The sequence below is a fragment of the Neophocaena asiaeorientalis genome, unplaced genomic scaffold (genome assembly GCF_003031525.2).
Source record: "Neophocaena asiaeorientalis asiaeorientalis breed wild unplaced genomic scaffold, Neophocaena_asiaeorientalis_V1.1 scaffold225, whole genome shotgun sequence".
Lineage (NCBI taxonomy): Eukaryota > Metazoa > Chordata > Mammalia > Artiodactyla > Phocoenidae > Neophocaena > Neophocaena asiaeorientalis.
The window spans coordinates 7,497,057-7,516,900 of record NW_020172364.1 but is presented as its reverse complement, the minus strand read 5'-3'; positions in this window follow the sequence as shown (position 1 = coordinate 7,516,900).

The window sequence follows — 19,844 nt, the reverse complement described above, 5'->3', positions numbered from 1 at the left end:
AGCATCTTGTCAAGGATTTTTCTAAACTAAGACATTTTCTTCCTTAAGAGAAATTCCTGTACCATTTGTTAAGGAAACCCATTTATTTCACTTACCACAGTCCAAAAGTATATGCTCTCAGTGGATTCTGACTAGCCATGTGTCAAGGGACATTATCTAGAGACAGAGGTGATCAAATACTCTGATCTTTGGTTTCTCTGAATCATTTCTAATATTGGCCTGTTCCAAACTGGTTAAGTTTGGGGAAATGAAGGATTTCAACAATCATTACATGAAAAAATAATAATGCTAATAAGTGAGGATATCTGCTACAGTCATTCTTCCTTCTTTCTTGTTAACAAAACCCAATGTTGCCTGAGCAGTAATATGCCAAATCCCAAAGTATCAGTCATGATGGATATTACGAGCTGGACTGTATCTCCCCAGAACTCAGACTATTGAATATTGAACTCAGAATACTGAATCCCCATTACCTCAGAATGTGACTATACTTGGAGATAGGGTCTTTAAAGAGGTAATCAAGTTGAAATGAAGTCATTAGTGCATTAGAGTGGGCCTTTGTCCATTATGACTGGTGTCCTTATAAGAAGAGGAGATTAAGACACAGACACACATAGAGGAATGACCATATGAAGCACAGGTAGAAGACAGTTATATACAACCCAAGAAGAGATGGCTCAAAAAATAAATAAATAAAAAATAAACAACCCTGTGGACACTTTGGCCTTGGACTTCTAGCCTTCAGAATCATGAAAAAATTCATTTCTGTTGTCTGAGCCACCCTGTCTTTGTTATGGGTGGCACTCTGTTATGGCAGCCTTGAGAAACTAATACAATGGCTCCAAGTCAATCATGGAAATGTATTTCTATTTTGCATATGGCCTGGTTATGAAAAATTAGGTATAACAGGAAGTCTTTAAGAGCTTTCCAAAAACTCTTATGTTGTGCTTTAGACATTATTCTATGAAGATATGATGCTTGGAACTGTAATAGCCATCTTGAAAGCATGAAAGAAATACAAAGAAAATTCCAGGGACATTGGTCTTAACCTTTGACACTGATGAATTGCTGATCCAACCCGAGAACTGCTCATCTCTGGATGTCTTACTTTGTAAGTTTCATTAATAAATCTGAACTGTTTGGAGTTCAGCTCACTATTTGCAGCCAAAAGCATCAAACGGTTACACCTGTAAGCATTGCTACACCTGTTTTCATGTGAAGTCAGTCCCATTCTTTGTCTGAAATCTGAAAGACTCATTTTCAGAGGTAATATTAGTATAGCAATCACCAGAATGAATTTCAACGCATTTCAGAAAGTGGAGGGAAATGGATAGAGGTACACTAAAAACATACCATTAAATTGTATCTAAAGCCTTTTGGTAGAAGGTATTCCCTCCCTAGTCTTGGCATATTAATTCCTTCATTCCAGAAACATTTCTCGAGCATCGTCTACTTATACTATGTTGGTGCCATTTCCACTGAAAGAGATATTGGGCTTATTTATACTTTTTCCTGACTCTGGTTCAAGATTGTTTACTGTGTATATGGAGACTAAATATTTCAGCAAGACCCATTTGGCTGATGAATAGAATCAACTGAGTGAGGTAAAACCTGGCCTGGTGACTTTAGCTCCAAAAGCAGCCAGACACTGTTCCTTCCACTTTCTTCCCCACACCATGATAGAGCATCCACACTGGCCCTATCAGAAAATACCTGAAGAGACAATGTTAAAATGCACAGTCAGTTGGTGGCCACAGAGGGACGGTGCAGCTGTGAGTCTCTGCCCCAGGGAGCATCCCAATGGCACAGGCTGCTTTCCAAAGAACAATACCATTTGTAAAAGCATGCTGGCGCCACCAAGACATGGTCAAGCGCCATTCTCCCTTGAGTCTTGCTGCTCCAGAGGTGAGAAAACAGCTGACAAAATTGGTGGCAAGTTAACTCATCCTTCTGAACCAAGCAATTCATAGCTGGAGTGAAGAGGGAAAAGTAGAATAAGCCTTGGGTTTTTGTTTTTGTATGTATGTGTGTGATGACAGCCAAGGAATCATTATTTTCTTTCCAGGTGCCCAATAACTGAACAGACACTTTTGAGGGAGCCAACACTACCAGCTCAGTATTGTTGTTACCCCATTAAGGGGTGGGTAGAGGCTGGCAGTGAGACAAACTGTTTTAATTGGCCTCCTCCTGGAAGGGAAAGCACCAAACGTTTGTGGAATGCTTATTCGAGCCAGTTTCAGAGTAATAAAAGTGCATCTTTGATACACAGAGTTTATGTTCTTCATAAAAATGCTAATTGCAATCTTTGCAGAAAGGAGTGGCTTGAATGCTTACCCCTTCAGCTTTTTAATATGAATACGGTTTACTATGTGGATGACCTTGTATTCATTAACAAGGGACAAGGCTTCAGTCCTCTCTGCAGCCTTACAAAACCCACTTCAAGGATTCTACCACTGCGAATCTGAGAGCATTCAAACTCTTTTCATGGAAAACTGGAAAGCAATCTATTTGTTTCTTTAAAAAAAAAAATCTCTTAATACAAATACAGAGGGGGAGTTTAGAATATTTTTTTCCTTCAGTGAGTATGTTTTTCCAAGGTCAATTTGGAGATTCTTCCTATTTGGCTGAGAAAAACTGGAGCCCCAGTAAGTGTGTTCACAGCCCTCTCTGTGGCTTGGAAGCCTTCCCCACCTACAGATGCTACAAGAAGTTGCCGATGTTTCTCCAGGGCCCCACTATTTGCTTCTCTCGCTACGGAGAAGGAAGGCAGGGTGATGAATGAGGTTTTATTTATCCTGCGGGATGACTCATTCAAGGAGACTTTCCAACCCAGAATCCTCATCTTTCTTTGCTCTATTCATCCGCACCCCCAGCCCCTTTTAGTTTTTGGTCCTTGGGTGGGTTTCCATTCACCCTCTCCTGTTGAGCTCTCCCTCCAATCTCAAAAAAATAATAAGAATTTTTTTTAAGTTAAACTTCCCACAATTGCACTCAATTTACTCTGGGAACGCATTTAAAGGGCACGGGTTTTGAAACATGATCAACAAAATAATCAGTCTGGGTTACATTAAATACCATCTTTCCAGACTGAGCCAAGCCTTAAGAGGGAAAACAGCTCCCTTCGATCCCTCCCACCATGAATGGGACTCTGTTTCTCAAAAGGGTTTATTGAATATTTCCCGAAATGATGTCGTCTTTCCAACACAGCCTATGCGCAGTCTTTCTCAGAACCCCGTCCCATCTTTGGTCCAGCTGCAGGCAGGTGTTACCCAACAGCGTTGGGCTCACAGCGTCTCCACAGCAGATGCTCTGTATTCTCAGGAATCCTGCTCTTTTTTTTTTTTTTTTTGAAAAGGGGTGGGGTGAGGAGACACTAAACAGAAGGGAATCAAAACAAAGTAGACTAACTGGACCGACAAAACATCACATCATCTAACCAGTTTTTACTGCAGCCACACATCCAGGAGATCAAATGTCAAAATCTGGGTTCATAAAACCAATTTCTAACATCTCTATCATCTTTTCTAATTAATTAGAAAACATACAAGATATTGCTCTTTAAATTTTGTCCTTCCCCATCTGCAAATCAGACAAAGAGAAAGAAGGAACACAGAGCACTAATACTTCTTATGAGATGCTGCTGCCCAGTCACATAATAAAATAGTCATATGGAAATCGTCTCTTCTGCCTGTTCTAGGTCTGGCACAGTCCAATACTGACCAAGGAGCCTGGGTTAATAGTAGCTTCTGTGGACGGCATCTTATAGGAGGTCAGGCTCTACCCCAGGCAAAAGTGACCAAGGCTGGGAGGGATCAGACAAATCAGACTGTGTGTTAGGGAAAGCAGGGGTTTTTTTGCTTTGATTTGGTTTGTTTTTTTGGTTTCTTTTGAGTGTAACTGCTTTACAATGTTGTGTTAGTTTCCGCTGTACAACGAAGTGAATCAGCTATATGTGTACATACATCCCCTCCCTCTTGGACCTCCCTCCCACCGCTGCCCCCATCCCACTCACCTAGGTCATCACACAGCACCGAGCTGAGCTCCCTGTGCTATACCATAGGTTCCCACTAGCTATCTATTTTACACATGGTAGCGTATTTCAAAACAAGGGTTTTAACTCAAGGAAGACATTCTACAAATACCAAGTTTAGGTCAAGGCTAGCATCACAGAGCCAAGAGCTCACAGCCAAATTAATCAGTATCGAATGCTTCTATGCTCTCCTAAAGAGAGGACAGGTACTTAATGGGGGGCGGGAGGTGAAACTGGTGAGTATGTTATAGTTGTGAGGAGTGGAGAGGTCTTCCTAGAAGTATTGATATTTGCATTAATGAAGGTGTCTTTAATTAACCAAGTGAAGAATTGCTGGGTGTCATGAGGTGAAAAAAAGTAACAAAGGAAGAAAGAACCACAATAGCAAGAGTATGGAGACAATGAACAGCATGGTATGAGGGAGAAGCACAAGAATATATAAATGATGAATGAATGAATGGCACGAAATGAGTAAGTAATGGCAAAGGGCATTGATGGCATTTGAGAAGGAAAGCAACACAGTCAGGTAAATAAATATAGCAAGAATGTGTTGCAGGATCTTGGGAGCGTCATAAGACAGAGAAACCTGTGACCTCCCCTGTTTTACTCCTGTGGTCACACTATGTGCAGTTTTATAATTTAAAATGTTTAATGTATATCTTCTCCCAGGTACAATTCTTTTTTGTCTTCACCATGTCGGTATCCCCAACACCAGCTAGATATCTAGCATGTAGGAAATATGCAATCAATGTCTGTGTTAAACACATGAGTATATGGATAAATGAATATATAAAGTGTATAGAAACCCAGACCAATGATAGCCACGATAGAAACAGAGATAAACCCAGGCAAGTCTCTATGAGGTGTTAAAATCCATAGCACTTGGTGATTGATTCGATTTGAGGAACAAGGAGGGAGAAGTCAAAGATGACAGTTTAGGAACTCAGTGTCTGAGTAAATGCCACAGGTTTGGGTGGAGATGATAGGGGGCTACATTCTCAGGACCCAGAGTAAGACCAGGTCCAGATGGAGAGGAGGTTGGCTTTGGTCCTGTTGAGTTAGGGTAGTGATAGTTTTTGCTGAAATGTCTAAAAGAGCTAAAAATACAGAACTGGGGCTCAGAAAAGAGGTCAAAGCTAAAGAGAGAGGTTTGATTTTACCTGTGGAGAGTTTGTTCGTTAAAGCTATGGGCAAGGATGAACTTGTCCAAGAGGGTGGACAGAAAAGAAAAAGCAAAGACAGAGCCTTAGGGAGGGTGGCAAGATGAGCTGGTGTCTGAAGCTTGGGGACTGTGTCTTGATATCCTGATCAGTTATCTGATCTCTCAGCCACCCAACCAAGCCAGAAAACAGCATAGATCCTTGTCCTGCCTAGGGAGAGGAGGCCTTTAAATGCATGTGGCCTTCCAGCCCTTCACTACAATCAACAGTTCCTGCATTAAAAATTAACAGCCACAGAGCAGCTCAAAGATTGCCACTCGAGCCTGTACCTTGTAAACTTATTTTTCCCTCTGATGCTCTTTAGTGTCTGACAATGTTATTAAAATGAAAGGATTTTTTTTTTTTTTTAATGAGCTGGAAGGAAATCCATTTAACCAAATTGTTCGAAAAAGGAATAAAACACGTCAAGACTCTTTGCTTTGCGCCAATCCACCAATATAGGATCCTGCAAAAAAAACCTTCTTATGTAAATATTTACAAGGAGAGTAAAAAAGGAAAGTGGTTTGGGGAGCAACCAGATGGAATAATACAAGAACAAACTTGAATACAGTCAAAATGGGATTCGGCAACAACAGGGCATCCTCTCAGGGATCTACTATTGCCTGGGGGGAGAGCAAAGAAAAATACAGAGTTAAAAAGAAAACCAGCTCTGGGAGAGCATCTCTTGAGCCCCATTTCAGCTAATCTCTGAAAACTGGGTTTTTGTTTTTATTAAAATCTTCAAAAACCAATTATAGTAGGCTCCCTAATAATAACATGTATGAATTAATTCTCTATTCATCACTCCTCTGGAACCAACTTCTACCCTCTCCCGAAGTCTTTCAAAAGATGCCATTTTTGTGCCTGGGGGTCCATGAGCAGGAGTGGGGCTTCCTCCTGGGTTGTGAGCCTACGATGCTTTCTCAGTTTTCATTTCTCCATCTGCCTTGGGTAGTTTGATTACAAAGAAAGGATCATTAACAAATATATCAATTATATAATGTTTTTGTAACTGCTTTCCTGCCCTCCCCTCACCTCTCCCTGGGTTCCCAGTGCAAACCCTCTTCCAACTCAGGGAACATTTGAAGCGAGCTTGGCACACGATGCATTTTGCAAACAAACCACAGAATAACATGATGGTAAAAATGTTAGCTGCAAATTTAATAAATAAGGAAATAAATAAGTGTGTAACCACAGAGGCTTGTCTGGTTCCTCGGCCCTCTGACCACAGAGGCCCTCTGCAGCCTGTCCTCACTAGCGGGGAGGCCAGGAAACTGGGAAGACACTTCAGCCTTGCCCAGGGGTCTCAGAGGTGGAAGTTACACAGAAATAGATTTTTTTCTCTCTCTCTCACTGTGAGGTAGACAGTTCTATGTCAAAGCTATCCAACAACAAAAGATATCACCAGAGAGTGGGAGAGGTGGGCTTCTTGCCACCGTTGTCTCAGATTCACCCACCATTTTTGAGCACATAATAGGGGTCTGTGTCTCAACGCATTCACAGGACATCTCTTTAGTAAGCTGGGGAAGAGGATATGATTAGTTCATTATGCAGGTGAGCAAACTGAAGCCCGTCAAGAAACAAGGAGAGGTCAGATGACAACATTTCACAGATGCTATAAAATCTCCCTAATAATTGGAATGGGGGAAGGGAGCATAGAAGAGCCATGTGTGATTTTTGTTTTGTTTTGTTTCGTTTTTTTTGTTGTTTTTTTTTTGCAGTAAGCGGGCCTCTCACTGTTGTGGACTCTCCCGTTGCGGAGCACACAGGCTCCGGACGCGCAGGCTCAGCGGCCATGGATCACAGGCCCAGCCGCTCCACAGCATGTGGGATCTTCCCGGACTGGGGCACGAAACTGTGTCCCCTGCAACGGCAGGCGGACTCTCAACCACTGCGCCACCAGGGAAGCCCGCCATGTGTGATTTTTAACCCTGCTTTCAAGACTGGCTGCTGACACTATTTATAATAGCCAGGACATGGGCAACCTAAATGTCCATCAACAGAGGAATAGATAAAGAAGATGTGGTACATATATACAAGGGAATATTGCTCAGCCATAAAATGGAACAAAATTGGGTCATTTGTAGAGACGTGAATGGACCTGGAGAGTTTCATACAGAGTAAAGTAAGTCAGAAAGAGAAAAACAAATATTGTATATTAATGCATATATGTGAAATCTAGAAAAATGGTGTAGATGACCTTATTTCCCAAGCAGAAATAGAGACACAGACGTAGAGAACAAATATATGGATACCAAGGGGGAAAGGAGTGGGGTGGAAGGAATTGGGAAATTGGGATTGACACATATACACCATTGATAATATGTATAAAATAGACAACTGATGGGAACATACTGTACAGCACAGGGAACTCAACGCACTGTGGTGTCTTAAATGGGAGGGAAATCCAAAAGGGAGGGGATATATGTATATATACGGCTGATTCATTATGCTGTGCAGTAGAAGCTAGCACAACATTGTAAAGCAACTATACTCCAATAAAAATTAATTTAAAAAAATTAAATGTATCCAGAAGACAAAAAAAAAAAAAAAATAGACTGGCTACTGAGATGTCGTCATTTACAAAGATTTTGAGATGAAAACACCAAAGTCAAAACACCAGGCTTGCCAAGTTTTTCCCTAACTTTTACTTTGAAATCCTGATGGCCCCAAACTCCTCTTCACCAGAAGACTTCTGTGGCTGATGGGTTCTGCTAAGAGTATGACCACTACAGTCCCATCAAAGATGCAATGGGAGGCTGAAGGCTGGGCCTGAAACTGAATAATAGAGTGCAAAATTTTTGATCCAGGGCCCAGAATCCAGTATTCACTAATTTTTTATGCCCTAGGCAGGGCTTAAGTATCAGGAATAGAAAACAGAATCCCTCATGTTTAATATTCACAGAGACAGCAGCCTGCTAGGCACTTTAGTTGGACCTCCTGCATCACACAACCATAGAGGACCCCATTCACTGCATGGTCATATGGATAGTGTTGGGCAGTGCACATGACCTGCAGTGCCGTTCAGGAAAGTCTGTCTTCAAGGAGATACAAAAAAAAAAAAAACAAACGAACAACAATCAAGAAAAACACAACCTCAAATAAGTTAACAATCAAATGAGGGAGACAGATGTGGATGCAAACGATGCTTAGAGGTGGGGGTAGTTATCAGCGCAGTATATAGGCTGAGAATGAAACCACTGTCCAGTTTACTAATCTCACATCAATTAATGCCTTTGGCTGTCACAACTACTCCAAGAATAAGAGGTATTATCCCCTTTTTTTCCAAAGAGGAAAACAGAGTTTCAAAGTAGGAAAGTGAGGGACTTCCCTGGTGGCACAGTGGTTAAGAATCCGCCTGCCCATGCAGGGGACACGGGTTTGAGCCCCAGTCCAGGGAAGATCCCACATACCACAGAGCAACTAAGCCCGTGAGCCACAACTACTGAGCCTGCTCTCTAGAGCCCACGAGCCACAACTACTGAGCCCACATACCACAACTACTGAAGCCCATGGGCCTAGAGCCCACGCTCTGCAACGAGAAGCCACTGCAATGAGAAGCCCACACACTACAATGAAGAGTAGCCCCCATCTGCCGCAACTAGAGAAAGCCCGCACGCAGCAACAAAGACCCAACACGACCATAAATAAATAAATAAGATTCAATGTTTCCTTGTAAAACAAAATAACAATAAAAAAAACTTAACAATAGAAAAACAAAGTAGGAAAGAGATTTTTCTAAAATCTCTGGCTCTTAGGTAGGAAGCTAAGCCCGGCCCAGGTCCCGAGGCCCCGCCTCAGATCCCCTCCCCTGCCCCTACCTGTCATGTTGGAAATGCTGTAGACAGGGAATAATAGCATCAGGGTGCCTGCTGCTAAAAGCCACAGTCAGGGAAGAAGGAAAAGAAACTTTAAGAATGCAGGAGGCATAGAGATGATGCAAAGGAGACTGGAAGATGGGGTTGTGACATATCATTACTCACAGCACTTCTGGATTTATTAAAAGTCAAACCACATTATTCCTTGTCTAGAAGTAACATTCCAAATGCTGAAGCTTTCTGGCTTTAACACAAATTTTATTGTAACTCAATTGGGAAGGAACTCTTTCTAAAATCGATTATGCATTTGTCTGTATTCTAAAACAAAGCATAAAGAATATAAACTGGCCGTTTCTGAAAGGACTAGAGGCTGTCATTTTCTTCACTGAACTCTAACGTCAGATGACATTCTAGAGGACTCTCTCAATTTCAGGACTGCTTGACTCCCACACTCGACCCAGATTGCTGTGATTTTTCCATTCTTGAGGATTTGTGGTAGGGTTTTGTTTTGATCTTCTGTCTCTTCTTTTATCAAGCCATCCCCCTTGTATTTCTCTCCATTTTCAACAGCCTACCTGTAGTAGCCCCTTCTCTCACTTTTAATTTGCTGGTTTTGGTCTCATGTGTATTTATAGGTGACCAAATTTATTAGCAGTTTGTATAAACTAAAAGTAATCAAGCTCTGAGTGAAAACTACAGCCCATCAGCAAACTGTAAACATTTGTGCATTAAGCGTGAGCCCTTCTTGCGGCTGTGCCCACGTCCTTTGCTCTTACTTGCAGGGTTTACTTGTGTTCTTCAATGAGTGGCCTTCAAGATCTAAGTCAAGTAAAACCTCCTTCAGAAGACATCCCATGAGACCCCAGCAGAAATCACCTCTGCCTCTGAACTCCCAAACCACCAGATGTGCCTCTGGGGCGGGGCGGGGGGCACACTGCCTACCTCTGGGTTATCGTCAGTGGGGCTGCTCCCTCTACTACAACAGAAGTGTAAAGACATGATTTGCACTAGACTTGTCTTTAATATCTTCCCCCAACCAGGGCTTTGTCCATCGTGAAGACATACGTGTTGCCTTTAAGGGGATTTCATCCTAGTAGAAGAGGCAAAAGGGAGGAGGAAAAAGGGGAAAAGTTGGTGGGGAAGGAAGATAGGGAGGAGATGGGGAAGGGAAGAAGAGAAATAAGAGGTGGTAGACCCTTTATTCCATTAGCTCAGTTTGTTTTTCCAAACCAGCTATCAGCAGCACCAAGTGGGGCCATTTCTGGCATTTCCTGAGTCTCTTGCTAGATTCTGTCCAGTGGCTGCCAACATATGTAGACAGTTGCCACCTCACACACACACACACACACACACACACACACACACACACACACACACACACACACACGCTGCCAGGAGGCTCGCGGGAGGAGAGGGCTGCCCCAGCTGGCAGGAGGCTATACAGTCCGGTCACTGCAGGCTCTGCCTTCTCCTAGCTCCATAGCGCTGAGCTCATCCTGGGGTGAGCTCACCAGAGGCCCTCCCGCTTTCTCACAGATATTCAAACGAGCGAATGTTTTATTTTAAAAGACTTTGTTTGGGGCTTCCCTGGTGGCGCAGTGGTTGAGAGTCCGCCTGCTGATGCAGGGGACAAGGGTTCGAGCCCCGGTCCAGGAAGATCCCACATGCCGCGGAGCAACTGGGCCCGTGAGCCACAACTACTGAGCCTGCGCGTCCGGAGCCTGTGCTCCACAGCAAGAGGGGCCGCGACGGTGAGAGGCCCGCGCACCGCAATGAAGAGTGGCCCCCGCTTGCCACAACTAGAGAAAGCCCTCGCACAGAAACGAAGACCCAACACAGCAAAAATAATAAAATTAATTAATTAATAAAAGACTTTGTTTAAAAACATGGTCTCAGAACTTTCTCTGTTCCTCCTGCTCTCATGCTCACCAATGCCAGAGTAAGAAAACTAGGCCAGTTTGAAATCAAGAAAATGAAAGTTGTTAAACATTTGGCTGGACTCCCAATATATGCCCCATGAATATCCCTGCCTTGGAACTTCCACAACCTGTCTTCTTCCAGATTTGCTGTTGAGTGAACTGATATTCTGATTCACCACGGTATCTTCCCAATGTGCGAAGCGTGGTGTGGCCACATAGCGTTCGCCTTTTAAGCTCTCGTGGCTTGGATGCTGCACAGTCTCTCTGTTGTCTTGACCTTTCCAGTACCTACTTTCTCCTATTCTAGCAGCAGCACTTCACTTTTCCTTTAGAGAACCACCGCTCAGGCTCTCAATCCACGTGGTTTATGAAGAACTGACCTCACTCCTCTAGGCTCTATTTGTGGAGAAGACCCAGGCTTGGCCAATCAGCATATCTAAACTTGCTGGCCGCAGTGACCGACTTAGAGATGGGCACGTGCCCGTGTCACTCCATGGAGAGTTCATTGTGGAATTTTTGCCAGAATTACTTGGGGAAAATAAAACAACTTTCCGTTACCGTTTGTGAACGGATAGGCTATAAACCTGCAGCTTCTGAGAAACACCAAGAAAAAGATGCTTGAAAAAGAAGCCGACACAGAGAAAACCACAGCTGATGGAAAAAGAGAAACATCGTTCTGATTTTCTCACTGGCTATCTGCTGCAATTGTTTCGTTAGGCGGCCAAAGCATGATTTTTCACTTCGTCGACTTTGAGTTGGGTTTCTGTTTGTTGCAACCAAAAGTGTCCTGATTAGTACAGGTGCAGAGACACATGTAATATAAAATTCTTATCGTTATCATGTTTTATAGTTTGTAAAGTACCATCATATACATTATCTCATTTAAATATCATAAAAATTCCCAAAGGTGGCTATCATCATGTTCCCTATTTAATAAATGAGAAAATGGAGATTAACGAAATTACCTAAGCTCCGGTAGCCAGTAGGTACCAGAGCCAGGACTGAAATCTTGTGTTCCTGCTCAAAATCCAGTGTCACCCACCTTTGTTACAATCAAAAGGAGGCAAGGTGAGCCCGTGTATAACGTTAAATAGCACGAAACATGACAGTCCGTTCGATGGTAAAATATACCGGATAAGGCAGCATTTGTTTGGCGGAAACATTGATGGTTCTTAGAGTAAATGATGTGTATCCTCAGAGGGGAGAGAGCGCTGAGGACTGGCCGGCATTAGGAGAATGTATGGAGGGGAAGGGACTGCACTGCTGGTATATTTTCTTGGGGATTTAAGGCATGTTGGTGTATCACATTCAGAAAGGCCTCTAAAAAATCTTCTAGTCCAATCCCATCTTTCTACAAAAAATAAATAAATAATAAAATAAATAAGGAAATAGTAGGATTGGTAAGAGAAAGGGCTTTGTTATTATCATTATTGTACTATTGGTCTTTCACTGACTATCTACTGACTTCCAGGCTCTATTTATGTACATTATCAACACTGCAAGTTAAGTATTATTATCCCCATTTTCCAGATTTGAAAAGCAAAACCCAAAAGGTTTTTCCTTGGTTCTTTTGTACAAGCTGTGCTTTTACCACAGATGCCCTTCCTTTTTTATCCAAATGAGGAGCACCTTCTTATCTTCCAAGATGTCCCTGAAGACGCCTTCCACAGAGACTTTTCTACCCTCCACTCAAGTGCCAACGAACCCTGACAAAGCACAACACTTCATTAGACCTAGAGGTTTCCATTCACCCATCCGTCTCCCCTCTGCTAGTCTGTGGGTTCCTTGAGGTTAGATACTTTATTTTATTTATCTTTGCATACCCAGTACCTGGCTTAAAAGCTGGCACCAGAGCTGATGAGAGGAGTGAGAGAATGAGAGAAGAAAAAAACAGAGGACACAGCCTTAAGTTTAGGGACAGGCCGAAAGTTAGGAGGCTGTGAAAGAACTGAAGACGGTCAGGATGGAGATGTTTGAGTAGAACCAGAGTAACGTTGGGTCTCAGGAAACACTGGGAAAGAATGTCAAAAGTATGCAATGCTGCTGAGAGATGCAAGAAAACCGACAGGAGAGGTCAGACAGTGGATGACCATGCTGGTTTTGCAACCTGCTGGTAATTCTTTGGAACAAATTATCAGGGCTTTTAGATTTATTGAGAGAAAAGCTTTTTTCTGCAAGCAATCTGGAGGATTTATAAAGTTGAGCGATGGTGTAATTACACTTCTGTCTGGTTTGCCTAAATGACCTAGGGTGAGAGACCTTTGGGGCTTCCGGTTTGTTTCCATCTTCAGAGCAGAGAGACGGGTTGTAGCAGCTTAGCTCTCCTGGGGGAAACCCAGCACAAACGATAGCGAAGCACATTTCTTATGCCAAGGATATCAGGGTTCAAAACCAAAGTGCAAGCCAAACTGATAATAAGCTTCACCAGGGTTTAGTTAAACTCATAGGTGAGAAATTCTTAATGGATTACTTAAAAAAAAAATCTAGAAATACAGGAGCGACTCCCCTCGTTTTAGTCGTTGCAGTGAGAGAGACGACCCAGGTCCTTCTCCAGTATACTCTCCCTGGCCACTATCAGAGACCCAGTCCGGGGTGGATTAGCCTTGGGTCTCTTCCCAGGGAGAGGAGAGAAGAGTAAAGCAGAAGACCTAATCTCAGTGTTTCTTCTGACCGGAGGTGTAGTGGTTATGCAAGACATTTCGCTGCTCTGAACCTCGATGTTTCTACCTGTGAAGTGGGTAGTATAATACTAGCTGTGCCACAGGGCTGGTGTGGGAATCCAGCAAGATACCGGCCTTAGAAATTATTTCTAAACTCTAAAGTGTTATCCCAATACTACAAATTTCCAGCCTGGCAGACGTGCTTTCCTTATCAGTAGAGGTAAACGGTGGAAAGGGCCCCAAAGTGTGAAGTCCAAACCCACACAACTCAATCTTTTTTCCATTTATCTTTTGACCTTTAGGATTCACTAATCTCAGTATAGGCGTCTGCTGAGATAGGGACTTACATTTTTATTCTTTCATCACTTATTTACTGAATACCTATTACATGCTAAACAGTGTTCTAAGCACTGGACATATGAAGGGAAGAAAAACAATAGTAAAAATAATAATAACAACAATGAATACCCAGTATTCCTTGAGCATTGTCTATGTTCCAGGCTCTGTATTAAGCAGCTGACATGTACTCCCACATTTAATCTTTTTAACACAATAGGAGTTGGGCATAGTTATTAACTTCATATCACGGATGAGAAAACTAAGACTTGAAGACATTCAGTAATTTGCCCAAAGTCACACAGTAAGTGGCAAAGCCAGGGCTAGAACTAGGACCGCCGCAGGCTGCCTGTCCCTAAAGCCTGTACGGTCACCACCATGCTGGAGTGCCGCAGTGGACAGACAGTACCCTTCCTCTCGCAGCACTTGCAGACTAACCGAGGGTGCAGACAGGTTGTCGGGCAATGACAGTAACTGCCCCCATGGGGAGCACCTGGGGAGAGCAACCCCTCTCAGGCAGGGGAACATGCAGGCCTGCTGCCCTGTGCCTGCCGGCCAGGATCTGAGACAGAAGGCAGCGCCTGACTCTAACCGGATACTTTCAGTATGGAATATTTTCCTCTGAAACGGTTAAGACCTTTTAGATCTAATCATAATACTACCCCCCTCACGTTTCAACCTTTTAGATCTAATCATAATATTACCCCCTCGCGTAGGGCTTCATGTTTCTGACCTCTGTTTACAAGGTATTTTATACTCATGATCTCATTTGATCCCACAGTGATGTAAGGATAGGCAGGGCTGGGACAGTTAGCTCCATTTTACAGCTAAGAAAACGGAGGCCCTGAGAGAGAAGGGTCCCGAGTCATTCCAAGTAGCAGACTGGGACTTCAAACTAAATCATCAGACTCAAGTCCAGGCTCTACCTAATACCATCTAGCATCTTGGTCCAGAAGATGTGACAAACTGAATTACCTCTCTTGTCAAACCTGCAGATGTGTTACAATAGACCTCAGAGTAGGGTTTTGAAGTTCTTCTTTCCATAAACCTATAATTTTTTAGGTAAAGCTACTTTGTAGTTATAGAGTGTCTTTCGTTACTTCTAAACACTTTCAGCCTCAGAGTTCAGAGAATTTTGTACCCCCAGGATTACTTAGCCATTGACTTTGATTTCCCCTGACCTTGTCTAATGTGATCATCTAATGTGATCACCTTAGTAATTTTAAAACATTGCTGATCACAGTACATATCACTTAGGCATGCCTGGCACACACAGAGCACATCAGTATCAGAAATGCATTGTACTTATTCTCTGGGGCGAGGAGAGCCCTCCAAGCAGATTTTTCCATGGGCCTGAGCTTAAGAATAGCATTAGGATATGAAATCGATCTCCAAGTATCACGAAAAAGTCTTCCGAGACTTTGAACACATTTTCTACTTGCTGAATATAGTCAATATAGTTTGAAATACCAGAATATGTTATTTATTTCCACCATTCCTCTCTCCCCCTTTCCCTTCATCCCCAAAAGGCACCCAGCCATCTTGCCAGGGGAAACTCCATGCAGGCTGTCACTTTTATAGTGATTAACACTTGGTAAGGACAAAAATTATTACCACTGACTCCTATGTGTCTTAGTAGTTATGAAGGATAAGAAGGTGATGAATGAGGGGGTTCTATATAGAGGTCTGAAAGCTATTAATGTAAATATAAGGCTCTTTCTCTTCTAAATCTTATCCAGGATTGTTCATGTAACCAAACATCCCTGAGTTTGATTTCTGTTGGTCCTGGGCATGTCGGAGAGTTTCTGGGATGACCAAGCTGAACCACCGATTCCTTTTCTTAGGAGACTCAGGTTGAAATACTTTGTTATTCATCAAACTCAAAATTTGAATATGTGATCTGAAATGTATAAGTATCTTTACAGTGACAACAGAGCAGAAATCCAATGCAACCTGTAAAACCCTGGGCATACGATGATTGCCAGGAGGGGAGGGTGTGGAAGGGAAGGCCCAGCCAGACTGCAATTTGAATGCATATCTGGAGGACTCAAGGCTACTAGGACAAGCCACTAGACATTCTAACTCTGTAACTGAGGACTGCCGAAATCGCTACTCTATCCTCCAAAGCAATCCTTTGAAAAGAGCACAGCTCTGATCATGGTACTCAGCAGTTCAAAATTCATCCCTTTCCATCTAACTCCAGAGTGGTCCATGTTGTTTGTCGCAGATGTGATTTCGTCCACCTGGAATGCCCCTCTCAGACTTTTTCTCCCTGGAAAACTCCTACATCCTGATCTCCAGCAAGCTCAAATGTCACCCCCTCTGAGAACTCTTCCCTAACTACCAGTACAGTTAGTTGTTCCTGCCTCTGTTCCCCGTTAGCACTTTGTACATACCTCCAGGCTAGAAGTAACTGTTGCATTGTAATTTTGTATAGGTCTCTCTCCTTGGCTACGTTAGACTAATATCATACCATATATATATATATATATATATATATATATATATATATATATCCTCAGTGTCATACACAATGGCTGACACATAGCAGGCACTTAAATGTTCGATGAAAGAAAGAAAAGAGAAAAAAAGGAAGAAAGAGAGAGAAGAAATCAGCGAGGAAGGAAAGGAATGGAGAGGTGGAAGGCAGGGAAAGAAAGGAGAATGAAGGAGGGAGAAGGAAACAGAAGAAAGAATGAAAGGAACTTTGTTTTCCCAACTGATAATCTTACTGTGAAATAGGAATAATCTCTCCTCCCTCTTTGCAGATATGAAGAATCCATATTTATTTCACATTCTCTCAATTAAGTTGCTCATTTGGATCTACTAGACATTTATTGATTCTTGGTTTTCTATTGATTCTGAAGAGGTCCTTAGGAAGATTTGATAAGTGTAGAAAAGATAAATAAGTGTACAACTAATAAACTCTAGATTACATAAGCAAACATTACTTAATTACATTCCTATTAATACACAGACTCTGTAATGAATTTTGAGGCATTTAATTATCAATTTGACAAGATAATCTAAGGGTAGTCGATGATTATACCAGTAAATTATTTTTAAAAAATCACTGACAATTATTAAGTCTTGTAACAGACATCAAATTAACTTGCTGGAGCTGTCTGGTTAAATAGACAGCAGTTAATTATGAGGTACTTACACATGCCTCACATTTTAATGTGCAAGCCTTTTAAATTGTGTAACGTCGAAAATGTTGTGTAAGGGAAGAGTTTACCCGTGGGGAATAGTCCTGTTCTGTGCAGTGTGGTCACTGGACAGCAGGAGCATTATCTGTGATGTCCAGTCTGGCTTGTCCCACTTTTCATCTTGGAACAGAAAGACAGAACTCCCTGAGAAACAATGATCGTCATATGCAGTCCGGCCTCTGGGGCCATTCAAACTCTCTCTCTCAAAAGGAGCGATGGAAAAGTGGTCACATGACAAAAGTTTAGGATAATAGTGGTAACATTTGCCACCTTATGAGCACCAGCTGTGGGCCAGACACCATGCAAGACGCTTTATGTGGACTATCTCTTTTACGGTCAAAAGGTAGAAAATCCCATCAATAGGCACGTTTCCCTCGGAACGCTTAGTGGAGGAGGAGGTATAAGAAATTGCATGTACCAGGCCACTGAGATGACTTCATCTTAGCTCAAAAGAAGGCTGCTGGCCACAAGGTCTGGAACCAGACACAGAGCAATGGTCCCAGTGTTGAAGACATAAACCCAGCCAAAGATCATTTACTTTTCAGGAATCCCAAGTACCTATTTTTCCAACTCTTCTCCAACCTGGATTCTGTGGTCCCAGGAGACACCTATTTCCCCATGGCTGGGCTACTTTTTATTTAATGAGCAGAGGAAAGCTGAGACTTTATAAAGCATCTTTATTCTGACCCTCACAGCCCCAGATTTGACATTCTTTCTGGAGACTGACTTATTCACCCTATATCTTACTATCATCAAAACCCACAAACTAAACACTGGCACAAACTAAACACTCAATAGAGTATTTCTTGAATTGAAGTGAATTGAACTGAATAGGAAATTGAACTGAATTGGATTGGATTGAATTGGATTGGATTGGATTGGATTGGACTGGATGGGCCTGCACTGGATTGCAATCCATTGGACTGAACTAACGGAACTGAACCTTGTAAGGAAGGAGAACAGACTCTAGAACCTATGTTTCTTTACTTTTAGGCCAAGGCACTTTCACTGATAGTAAAGCAGCATGAGAACTATGCAGGGACTCTGTCAGACTACAAAGTCCTAAGTTAAAAGTTCTAAGTTCCTAAGTGGTGATCAGTGCCACCACTTATCAGCTCCGTGATGTAGGGTAAATTCCTTAATCTCCTTGTACCTCCCTGAGTAAAGCTAGGACAATCGTTGTACCTACTTTATAGTACTGCTATGAAGATCTATTCAATTAGGTCCTTGGAATAATGCCTGGCACATAGAATGCACTATATAAATGTTTTTAAAATAAAAATAACTTTTAAAAAATCATCATTTTGAATTGTATTCCACTTTACAGAGCCCTTTCACATATGGCAACTCACATCACAGATGCATTGGAAGGATTATCCCTATTAATCCCCATCTTGCAAATAAGAAAAACAAGGCTCATAAAAGCAAGCGCAGATCAAGAAGTCAAGCAGAACGTAAATAATCATAGGACTTGAGCCCAGTTCTGTCTTATTTAAGGCATATTTTCAGTTCAGTTCAGTATGATATCCCTGATAGTTTTCATATGTAGTCCTGATTGCAGTGTATGCTGTTAGTTGCCCGACAGGCAAAAGTTAAGTAAAGTCATAGCATCCTCAGTGTTACTGGAATAGCCTTTTTCTTACCCAGTACTCAGCAAAAGCAAAGGATTGCAGCCTGGACTACGGCGAAAGGTCTGTGATGCGGTGTGATAGAAATAGCTCCACTGAAGGAATCAGGAAACCTGAATTCTGGCCTTGACTCAACCACTAGCTTTTGTCATACTGATAACTAAGATTGATTGAGGGCTTACTCTGTGCCATGCACTATATTCATATCTTTTAAACCTCACAGCAAACTGTGGGCATTGAGACTTTTATTATTCCATTTTTCAGGTGAGGAAACCAAGGTATAGAGTAAATAAGTAACCTGTTCAGGTCAAATTGCTAGTAAGTGCCATAATAAATCTTATTTGTAGAATGAGGGCATTAGACCACTATGACCTCAAAGGTACTTTCCAACCCAGTCCATCCATAATTCAGGGAGTTCTTGCCTAATCCTCAGTCCCCTGGGAGGTAATTCTGTGGTTCTGAGCAACGCTACATCAAACCTCAGACATCTCAAGGTCTCCCAGGACACCAAGGTTGAAAAACTGGTGAATTGTTGCAAAATGTGGGATTTTTCTAATCATTGAAAGAATGAAACTTAAGTGAAAAATAGAAAATAAAAAACCCAACTCTCCCCCAGCTTACCAGTTTCACGTATACATTTATTATATTTGTAATCATGAAGTTCATTCCATTTTGCATTTTTCTTTCTTCACTTAATTTACTATCACAAACATTTTTCCAAGAATTATGGCTAAAATTCTTCATAATTATCATTTTCATGACTATATAAACAATCAGCAATAACTACCAGATGATATTTGACCAAAATATCATAATAAAATGATTACCCCTTTGCAAAATTATTTAAGCAGTTTTGGGCGTATTTTTTAAATATATAATGCTGCAATGAACCTCTTTGTGCAGTTCATTTTTCTCCTCAGATATGTTGTTTCTATAGCATACATTCCCCAGAAGGCAAGGCTAAGCAAAAGGCGTACCTATGTTTGTGGCTCATACACTCTGTAAAGACAGAGTGTAATGTTGATAGTGACCACAAATGGCCCTG